Source organism: Scomber japonicus, chromosome 9 (assembly GCF_027409825.1).
Source record: "Scomber japonicus isolate fScoJap1 chromosome 9, fScoJap1.pri, whole genome shotgun sequence".
Taxonomy (NCBI): Eukaryota; Metazoa; Chordata; class Actinopteri; order Scombriformes; family Scombridae; genus Scomber; species Scomber japonicus.
Window position 1 is genome coordinate 1,187,323 of NC_070586.1, and position 10,680 is coordinate 1,198,002.

At 39.8% G+C, this 10,680-nt stretch overlaps 1 long non-coding RNA gene across 1 annotated transcript; it reads right to left on the reverse strand.

Annotated features, from left to right (window-relative positions):
- Nucleotides 1-3,314: 3,314 nt before the first annotated feature.
- LOC128364795 (uncharacterized) lies at nt 3,315-5,857 on the reverse strand. Its single transcript, XR_008321785.1, has 3 exons — nt 5,750-5,857; nt 4,442-4,615; nt 3,315-3,416 (listed from the first exon to the last, which is right to left on the reverse strand). It is a non-coding gene; the product is annotated as an uncharacterized LOC128364795 (long non-coding RNA).
- Between the last annotated feature and the right edge of the window lie 4,823 nt (nt 5,858-10,680).

The following is a 10,680-nucleotide window of genomic DNA, read 5'->3' on the forward strand; positions in this document are numbered from 1 at the left end:
ATGACTTTTTCAAAGTAACATGCCCAACACTGCTCACCTCCTGTGTGGTCCTGCAGGTGTTTGTCTGGATGGCAAACGAGGCGCGTGAGGAAGAGAAGACCGAGGCCGCAGCTTCAGGTGAGAGAGACTGGAGGTTAGACATGATGTGGACCAGGTGAGGACAGGTGAACATGTAAGCAGGTCTAACTGTCAGACTGTCATGTAGCTGTAAGGTACCTGGAGAGCGACTCGGCCGGCAGAGACCCCTGCACCCCCACGGTGACGCTGAAGCAGGGATTTGAACCGCCAACCTTCACCGGCTGGTTTCTGGGCTGGAACCGGGACTTCTGGACCGTGGACCCGCTGCAGCGCACCATCGAGAGCCTGCAGGTGTAAAACATGTGACCCAGTGTTTCCATATGATAAAGCAGCTCTACATCATAAATACACCTACCTGTCTACCTGAACAGCTGTCTGTCTGTCTGTGTGTGTATGTACATGTGTGTGTGTGAGTCTGTGTCTGTGTGTGTGTGTGCGTGAGTGTGTGTGAGTGTGTGTGTCTCTGTGTGTGAGTCTGTGTCTGTGTGTGTGTGTGAGTGTGTGAGTGAGTGTGTGTGTGTGTGCCTGTCTCTGTGTCTGTGTGTGTCTCTGTGTGTCTCTGTGTGTGAGTGTGTGTGTGTGCGTGAGTGTGTGTGTGTGAGTGTGTGAGTCTGTGTCTGTGTGTGTGTGTGTGTGTCTCTGTGTGTGAGTGTGTGTGTGTATATGTGTCTGTCTCTGTGTGTGTGTCTGTGTATGTGTGTGTGTGCGTCTCTGTGTGTGTGTGTCTGTGTGTGAGTGTGTGTCTGTGTTTGTGTGTGTGTGTGAGTATGTATGTGTGTGTATCTCTGTGTCTCTGTGTGTGTGTCTCTGTGTGTGTGTGTGCACTTTCCTTGAAGGTGGGTTTGGTAGATTTGGTTAGATAATGGATGGATCAGGGTAGGGTGGAGTAGGTTGATAATCTACGATAACAGAAAATGTGAATTAGTTTCAAATCAATCAAACATTTTCTTCAAAAGACTTCTAAATAAATGTAAATGTACAAATGTAAGTAATAATTCAAATTAACTTAAGTCTCATTTGTTACATTAACTGAAAGTATTACAGTACATTTTTCAATCATTTAACTACTCCATAAATAAAAAAAAATAGGCAATAAAGTAAATCACTTAAATCATGATACAACCAATTCAACTTAATTTACTTTGCCTACAAATTTCACAAAATATCCACAATTATAATTTGATTTCCCCTACCAGTTGCGTCCTTTGGTCAACCAACAGTTGCGGTCCTGTGTGAGGTGAGAGGGCCTGACTGAAAGTGCAGACAAACATTTCAAACCTCCTGGGTGTGCAGGTGAATGTGGTCCACTTCCTGTTCCTGTTCCTGATTATTTTGGTATTTTGGCTCTAGGGTCGCCCTCTGCAGGTTTGGAGGGATAGGGTTCTTTTTTCCTTTTTCTTTTCCTTCTCAGTTGACACAACAGATATATTTCTGCAGCATGTACATGTGGATAAAAGAGTATGCAGAGGAGATCATGGCAAAGATCAAGAAGGTTGTGTCAGATGAGAGCAATAGCTATGATAGTGTTGAATGTTTGTTGTGTAAGTGTAGAGATTATTCAATTTACTTTTGAGGCAGCACAGCTAGAAATATACATATTGATAAAAAGGCAGGTTCATGACATTTGGATAAATCAGTACTCTATTAAAATGTTGGAACGCAAATGTAGATGATATGCAGTTTGTTATTGACGCTTATGTATGCATAGTTTACCTGATTTCTTACATGTGAAAAGCAGAAAAGGAGCTGGGATTGTTAGTTAATGCCCAAAGAGAAGCATCAAAGGACGGGAAGATTAGTGCAAAACAGCTATTTAGAAGTCTAGGCAAAGTTTATTTACATACCAGAGATGTGTGTGCTCAAGAAACTGTATGTAGGTTAACTAATGTCCATCTGTAGGAATGTTCAAAGGAAGTTGTATTATACCTACAGGGGACAATATAGTTAAAATGAGTTTGCCCTTAAGTGTGTTGAGGCAAAAGGCAGAGTCACATATTATTGTAAGTCTTTACATTCACAAATGTAAGTTTAATAATACTGCCTGGATGATACACAAAGACAGAAAAATAACTTCAATAAAAATAGATGTTAAACATGAAGCTGAAGCTCCACACAGGATAAAAACGCTGACTCTTCATTTATTTCCACGTTTATTAGAATTAGGTCTTTGTTTATTATCAGCATGGTCCCACCAGCCTCCCTTCAGACCAGCAGAAAACTGTACAGCATATAAAAGTGGTAGATCAGTGGATAAAATGAGTTAGAAGAAGTGATTTAAAGGAAGATAAAGACTTATCAAACAGGTTGATCCAGAGCCCTGACAGCAAAGACCAGGCTCCATATTTATCTGTGCTGATAATCAGCACTAATTCATTTCCCTCCACTCAGTGTGAAGTTAGAGAAAAACTAATGGAGGCTTTATTTATTGAATGACTGATGTGTTTAAACTGCTGATGGCATAGATAGATTTCAAAGAGCTGTAAGGACACATAAGTCAACAGGAGGTTCAGCTGGAGATGAGTTGGACAGTGGAGAAGATACATTTCATGTTTTTAATCAAGTTGTGTCCGTTTGCATCATTATCGCTGTGTGCACTGTTGTACAATACATGCAAGATGCTGCACTAATGTAGAAAACTAGATGCAAAGGATGTGATTGGATAGGGCTGGATCACATGATCTCACCTACAAGTTTAAATGATATAGTTATTGTTAAACACACACATTGTTAAAGAGATATAAACTGTTCATTTGAACATATTTCTGTATATTAAAGCTGGATACCTTTAATATTTACACACTGAGACTCTGAAAAGTCATCTGGAGCCTTTAAAAGTCATCAAATCTTGAAATCAATCCTAAAACAAACAGCTAAGCAGTGATGATAGAAATGGAATAAAACAGTAAACACTGTTGGGTTGAAGATTAAAACGTATTATTGTTGAATAAGGAGACAGAACACACATTATTTCTACTCTGCTGCTCTGACTGTGGTAAACCAGCCACATCTCACTCTCTCCCAGCAGTAATCCTTCTCCTGCTGAAAGTCACAGTCAATTCTCTTCTGCTTCATTCATTAGTTTTAGTCCTCGTTAACTCTCAGTGTGATTCTGAGACGCTTGATAAATATGAGCCCAGGCTCACAGTCTGACTTATAACACCTGTTTTTATCTTCAGCTGAATCCAGAGATAACTGTTCAGTTTGGAGTCAGTTAAGAGACTTAAGTGAAGACCACAAAATCCAGATCCAGACTCCAAATGGATCATCAGGATCCAGCTGATCCTCTCTCAACACTCCTGGATGTTCACTCTCACTCTGACAGAGATCAATCCTTCCATCTGATGAGAGAAGAAGAAAGAACAGAGGAGATAAATGAGTGTTTAGTGAGACTCACTTGATCAGCTGTCAGTCAGTGATGCAGCACATCCAGTATAAAGACCAGCAGGGACTTCAGTCCTGTTCAGACCACAAGTGGAACAGCTGTGCTGCGTAGCTTGCTTCCTTTCAGCTCTCATGTTAACGTGTTGGAGTGAACACACTGAGCTCCAAGCTCACACACCTGCACACACTTTTACTATCAAGTGTGTTTCCTCTGCAGATTTCACTCAAGTACACAGAGGAAATAAAGTGCTGAGAGTCATGAACACATCATTACTGCAGAAACAGAGACATTCACTCATCAGTTTACTGATGGATTTACTGCTGATACATGTCAACTCTTATCAAAGTTTAAAGCTACAGAGTCTCTGTGGGATTTGAAGATGTTTCCTGCTGTTAAATCATCACATGACAATCAGTCAGAGCTCTCAGCTGAACAGCTGCTGTGATTCCTGGACTTCAGCAGAGGTTCTGGTCTGTATAAAGACCACATGGTTACTAAACGTAATGATGCTTGTGTGAAATCAGAGCCAGTGATTTGCAGGCTGCAGTCAGACTGATCTTAGAGCTCTGACAAAGATGAACTGATCAATAGTTTAGTGTTGAAATGAGAGAACAAACACTTTGAGATCAGATTTGATGATGAGGATCACTGTCTCTATACATCTTGTAAGGCTGTCAGCTGTAATCCAGCTTTATTTCCTGCAGACATCAACACAACAACAACAGTCGTCTTCACATCGACTCAAACACATGATCACAACAAGCTTCTGGCTCATCTGATTGGCTGACTGTTCTCTCTCTCTCTGTCTTTCTGTCCAATCCTGAAGTCTGTCACCATTCTCCTCTCACAGCTTCACTGAGGAAAGCAGCACTGAGAAGGTTGGAGCTTCACCAGGAAATACTGGATCTTTGCTTTGATACTGACTGTGTTTAATACTAAACTGCTGAAACCAGCACAGACTGACTCCAACTCTCTACTCACATCAGAGTCTCCAGTCTGCAGTCTGGACTCTGCTGAAGATCAATCAGCTGCTTCACGTCTGAATCCTTCAGCTTGTTTCCTCTCAGATTCAGCACTTTCAGATGGGAGGGGTTGTCCTTCAGAGCTGAGGCCAGATAATCACAGCTGATCTTTGACAAACTGCAGTTCTCCAATCTGAATAAAGAATAAATGAAGTCAGTTTAGAAACAAAGTTCATGTTTGAAATGATGAAATGTTTCATAATCTGTTCAGAGCTGAAGAAGATTTAAATGTAGAAGTTTAGAACGTGTGTGTGTGTGTGTGTGTGTCTGTGTGTGTGTGTGTGTATGTATATGTGTGTGTGTGTGTGTCTGTCTGTCTGTGTGAGCGTGTGTATGAGTGTGTGTGTGTATGTGTATGAGCGTGTGTATGAGTGTGTGTGTGTATGTGTATGAGTGTGTGTATGTGTGTGTGTGTGTGTGTGTATGAGCGTGTGTGTATGGGTGTGTATATGTGTGTGTGTGTGTGTATATGTGTATGTCTGTGTGTGTGTGTATATGTGTGTATATGTGTGTGTGTATGTGTGTGTGTGTGTGTGTGTGTGTGTGTGTGTGTATATATGTGTGTGTCTGTGTGTGTGTGTGTATATATGTGTGCGGGTGTGTATGTGTGTGTATATGTGTGTGTCTGTGTCTGTGTATGTCTGTGTGTGTGAGTGAGTGTGTGTGTGAGTATGTGTGTGAGTATGTGTGTGTGCGTGTGTCTGTGTGTGTGTGTGTGTGTATGTATGTATGTGTGTGTGTGTGAGTGTGTGTGTGTGTGTGTGTGTGTTTGTGTGTATGTATGTGTGTGTGTGTGTGTGTGTGTGTATGTGTGTGTATGTGTATGTGTATGTGTTTGTGTGTGTGTGTGTGTGTGTGTGTGTTGTGAAGGATCAATATCAATGATCAGACATTATTGATTAAAACACATTAAAGAATATATTAAAGAAATATTTCTCCTTCATCAAGTAAACTTGATCAGTTTCACACAGATATTAGTTGAGAGGATCTTCTGTTTACAGATGTGACTCTTTACCAACAATTAGAAACATTCATTTAACAACTAACAGTGAACATTTTCTACACTTCCTTTAACAATCACTCATCTTTATAACTACACACTAAACGTTGGATATATATTCGTATTCGTATTCCTAATTTTAAAAAAAACTTTGTATATTAATAAAAATAAATAAATATTCATGGTGTAAGTTATGTATGAACATAAATTAGGTTCAGATGTTAAACATTAGGATCAACAATAGTAACAGACAGTCAGTGAACTGACCCCAGAGTCTCCAGTTTGCAGTCTGGACTCTCCACAAAACCACACAGCTGCTTCACTCCTGAATCCTTCAGGTCGTTTTTAGTCAGATCCAGCTCTCTCAGATGGGAGGGGTTGTCCTTCAGAGCTGAGGCCAGATAATCACAGCTGATCTCTGACAAACTGCAGCGCCCCAATCTGAATAAAGAATAAATGAAGTCAGTTTAGAAACAAAGTTCATGTTTGAAATGATGAAATGTTTCATAATCTGTTCAGAGCTGAAGAAGATTTAAATGTAGAAGTTTAAAAAATGTGTGAGTGTGTGTGTGTGTGTGTGTATATGTGTGTGTCTGTGTGTATATATGTGTGTGGTTTGTGTGTGTGTGTGTGTGTGTGTGTGTGTGTGTGTATGTATGTGTGTGTGTGTGTGTGTGTATGTATGTGTATGTCTGTGTGTGTCTGTGTGCGTGCGTGTGTGTGTGTGTGTGTGTGTGTGGTGAAGCATCAATATCAATGATCAGACATTATTCATTAAAACATTAAATAATAATAATAAAGAAATATTTCTCCTTCATCAAGTAAACTTGATGAGTTTGAAACAGAATATTTAGAACTAAATTCCCTCTTTGAGTTTGGATCCCTCCACTGCAGCTCAGCAAGGAAACACTGAAGAAACACAAACATACTTACTTGATATGTGGAACTCAGACTGCTGAAGCCTCATATTAGTTTACACTCTGGAAGTCATTTTTACTCAAAACAAGACTGTGGATTTTAAATTCCTGAAAACATTTACATTCTACACATTTGTGTTCAGCAAATCCTGAAAATTATGAACCAAACAGTTGACACTTCACTGAAGAATTTAAATTTAATAAAAAGAAATAAATCTACCAAAGCTACAGTGAACTCACATCAGAGTCTTCAGTCTACAGTTTGGACTCTCCAGTCCAGCAGACAGACGCTTCACTGATGAATCAGACAGTTCGTTTCCACTCAGGTTCAGATGTGTCAGATGGGAGGAGTTGCACTTCAGAGCTGAGGCCAAAACTTCACATTGAGTCTCTGAGAGTCCACAGTCATAAAGTCTGTAATGACACAAATATTCCAACATATGTTATCATGAAAGAGGAAACTTTATATTTACTTCATGCATTTGATGATCAAACAGTTTGATGCTCATTATTTTGATGAACATTTGTTCTTCATATCATCTTTTTATTAAATGTATTTTTTCTGATGCATTTTATTCTTTAAATGTAAAAATGAAGCTCAGAGAAAGTTCAGACAGGAAGAGCATCTTTTTTACAAGCTCACATCTATAGTTTGATTTCTCATCCCTCAGTCATTCTGATCTTTCTCACAGCTCATCATTTCCTTTCTGTCATTTCTGGGGCATCAATTAAGACGTCAGCTGTTCACATCACCTGCTCACATCTAACCAATAGCACGCTGACACACCTTGTTTGTCAGCCTATCATATTGCAGCTGTCTTTTTAAATGTTTCTCCCTCTCTGCTCAGTGCTTTCAGAGCTGCTGCATATCAGGATGATTCAGATTCAAGTAGTTGACTCTTGGGAGAAATGTCAAGTATCAGGCTTTGTCAACCAGCTCAGTCTGCTGTTGTACTCACTGCATGTTTATCAATTGTAGCCTGTTCATTGAAGCAGTGTTCAGTCAACGTGACTGCTCTCTGCTGCTGTGGGAACATGTGTGTGCAAATATTAGTAGCCTAGTACTTGGATTTCTATCTAGATATTGTAGCTGCGTTGCTGTCTGCATCACTTTAACTTCCTCTCTTCAAGCAGCAATAGTTTTACCTAGCCTTTGTTCAAAAGTCAAGTCACACACAGATGAGATCAGCTGTCCTAATTAACGTTGATTCAGGTGCCTGGTTCAGTGAGCCGCAGTCTGTGTCCAGCCAAAGATCTTCTCTGAGAGAAGATGCTTCCTCGCTCTGTTTTGTTTCTTCATCAAACAATGTTCATGAAACATGGCCACTCTAAAGATTTCCAGTAAGTAAGTAAGCATCTTTCTTTGCTCACAGGTAACATCTATCACAAGAGCTTTTCATAAAGTCACTTTGAAGGTTGTTTCTATGCAGCATTTAACTTTGTATTTGGGTTCCAGTGATTCAGCAGTAAGCTTCCTAGCTAGCGCTGCATGTATGTAGCTGCTAGGCTAAATAGTAAACTTCACTGTTAGAGTTTGATTTGATTTCCAACATTTGTACAGAGCTGACCATGCTCCTCTGATACTGATGATTCTGGACAGGAAACACTTATTTACTTTAGTTTCCTTTCATTCATTCAGAACATCTTCATCAGTAAGGACTTCATCTTCATCATTAGGACTTCATCTTCATCAGTAAGGACTTCATCTTCATCATTAGGACTTCATCTTCATCAGTAAGGACTTCATCTTCATCAGTAAGGACTTCATCTTCATCAGTAAATACTTCATCTTCATCTTCAGTGAGGTCTTCATCTTCATCGGTAAGGACTTCATCTTCATCGGTAAGGACTTCATCTTCATCAGTGAGGACTTCATCTTCCTCGGTGAGGACTTCATCTTCCTCAGTGAGGAATTCATCTTCATCATTAGGACGTCATCTTCATCATTAGGACGTCATCTTCATCATTAGGACGTCATCTTCATCATTAGGACGTCATCTTCATCATTGAGGACTTCATCTTCATCAGTAAGGACTTCATCTTCATCGGTAAGGACTTCATCTTGATCAGTAAGGACTTCATCTTCCTCGTTAAGGACTTCATCTTCATCATTAAGGACTTCATCTTCCTCGGTAAGGACTTCGTCTTCATCGGTAGGGACTTCGTCTCCATCGGTAGGGACTTCATCTTCCTCGGTAAGGACTTCATCTTCCTCGGTAAGGACTTCCTCTTCATCATTAAGGACTTCATCTTCATCAGTAAGGACTTCATCTTCCTCAGTGTGACATGTAGCATCAGATCATCATTCAGCTCACTGTGTTCAGCAGCAGTTATGTTTCTGTAAACCTGACAGCGTTTCTGTTTTATTTATAGAAGCATCACATTGTTGGTTCTCGCAGCATCATTCAGATTCTTTTATTGTGTTTTTATTTGTATTTATTTAGTGTTCTTATGTGTGAAGGACTCTAGACCAATGATATTGTGTTTAAAGTGATATAAATAAGTTGAAGTTGATGCATCAGCAGCTTCACCATCGCTGGCTACAACACCAGCAGCATTTCAGAGTAAAAGTCAAATGTTGAGCTGCATGTATTCTGCTGTCATTTCACTGATTACGTTATTTTATTTAGCGTCGCTGTCATTATGACTATGACAACATGATGTAGATGACAGGTGATGTGATCTACAGGCTGACTGTGTAGTTATTCTATCATATTTACAATATGATTTTAGAAGCCCCTTTTCTTCTGAAGATGAATTCATTGACCTCTTTTATTCATCCTTTAACAAGGTCTACAGATATATCAAAGGAAGGAGCACATTGATCTTCAGACTCAGGTTATTTATTAATGATGTCATGTACTCAGCAGACATGTGAGGTCATTATCAGCTCCTCTTCAACATCTAGACTGTTGGTCATCTACAGCATCCTGATGGCTCTTCAATAAATGACAGATGAAAGGTGTGTAAAGCTAACAGCTATGGTAAGCTCTGCATATAACTGGTGGTTGGTGCTTCATGTTTAGTCTCACCATTCTTTAGCTGCTCTCTAATCTCTGGTCACTGCTGAGCTCCTTGGAGCTTCCAATCATCTCTGACTTCAATCATCATTGTATGTTACTGCCTAGTTTAATAAGTACAAGTTAGTCCTGATCTCTAGCATTGCTGGCTATGGCCCATCATGCAACAGGGCAGACTGGACAAGTTCACATTGGTTCAACTCATCATGCCCGTTAGCATCGCCGCTGCTAATGGAGCTCTGGTTTATTATATCGGCTTATGATTGACATGTTTATTATTCTTAGTGTGCAATAAAGAAACCTGTCATGCTCATTATTTAGTTTCATCTCTTAAATTATTATTATTATTCAAGATAATCCTGAAAATTATGAACCAAACAGTGAAGGATGTGAATTAAATCAAAAGAAAACAATCTACCAAAGTAACAGTCAGTGAACTCACATCAGACCCAGTTTACAGTTTGGACTCTCCTGTACAGCAGACAGAAGCTTCTCTGATGAATCAGACAGTTTGTTGAGTCTCAGGCGCAGCTCTGTCAGATGAGGGTTGGACTTCACAGCTGAGGTCACAACTTCACAGTCAGTGTCTGAGAGTTCACGGTCAGTAAGTCTGTAATGACACAAATATTACAACATATTATCATGAAGTGGCTCAAGGTTCAGACTAACAAGGAGAACACATGTTTGAATCTCAAAAACTAAAATAATGTATTAAAGTAAGTTATTAACAAACTAAATGTAAACTCCATGTGTAATGTGTAGAATCAGTAGTGTAGGGAAGTGCATGGATGAGGGGAAATGTGTGCTAGACAATAACAAACACATGAAGCAAAGAAAGAAAAGAGATGTTGCTGGTGGAAGAGAGAGGGAGACACTGAGCAGGCCAGCTTTGATAAGGTGATCCAGCCCAAAGCCCAGCTGATGCTTCAGACTGATGACTCCATTATTAGTGCTGGAAAGGAGCCTCGGGGTGAAGAGTCACCTAGCTCTCTCATACGTGCACGTAGAAACGTGATTAAAACTTTAAAACGGAGGAAAATTTGTCCTCTCTGGAAAAATACCAAACTATTTTTACATAACATGTAAAACGCGGAGTGGAAATCACTTTTTCTTCAAAGTTAGAGTGGAAGCGGCAGTTAGCTAGAGTGAGAGAAGCAGTAAAAAATAATCTTAATTTTTATTTTTAACTCGAGCTCACGGCCAAACCGTAAAAAGCAGACTTTGTCTGGGGCAGAATTTTTGGTCAAAATGTAGACATAGG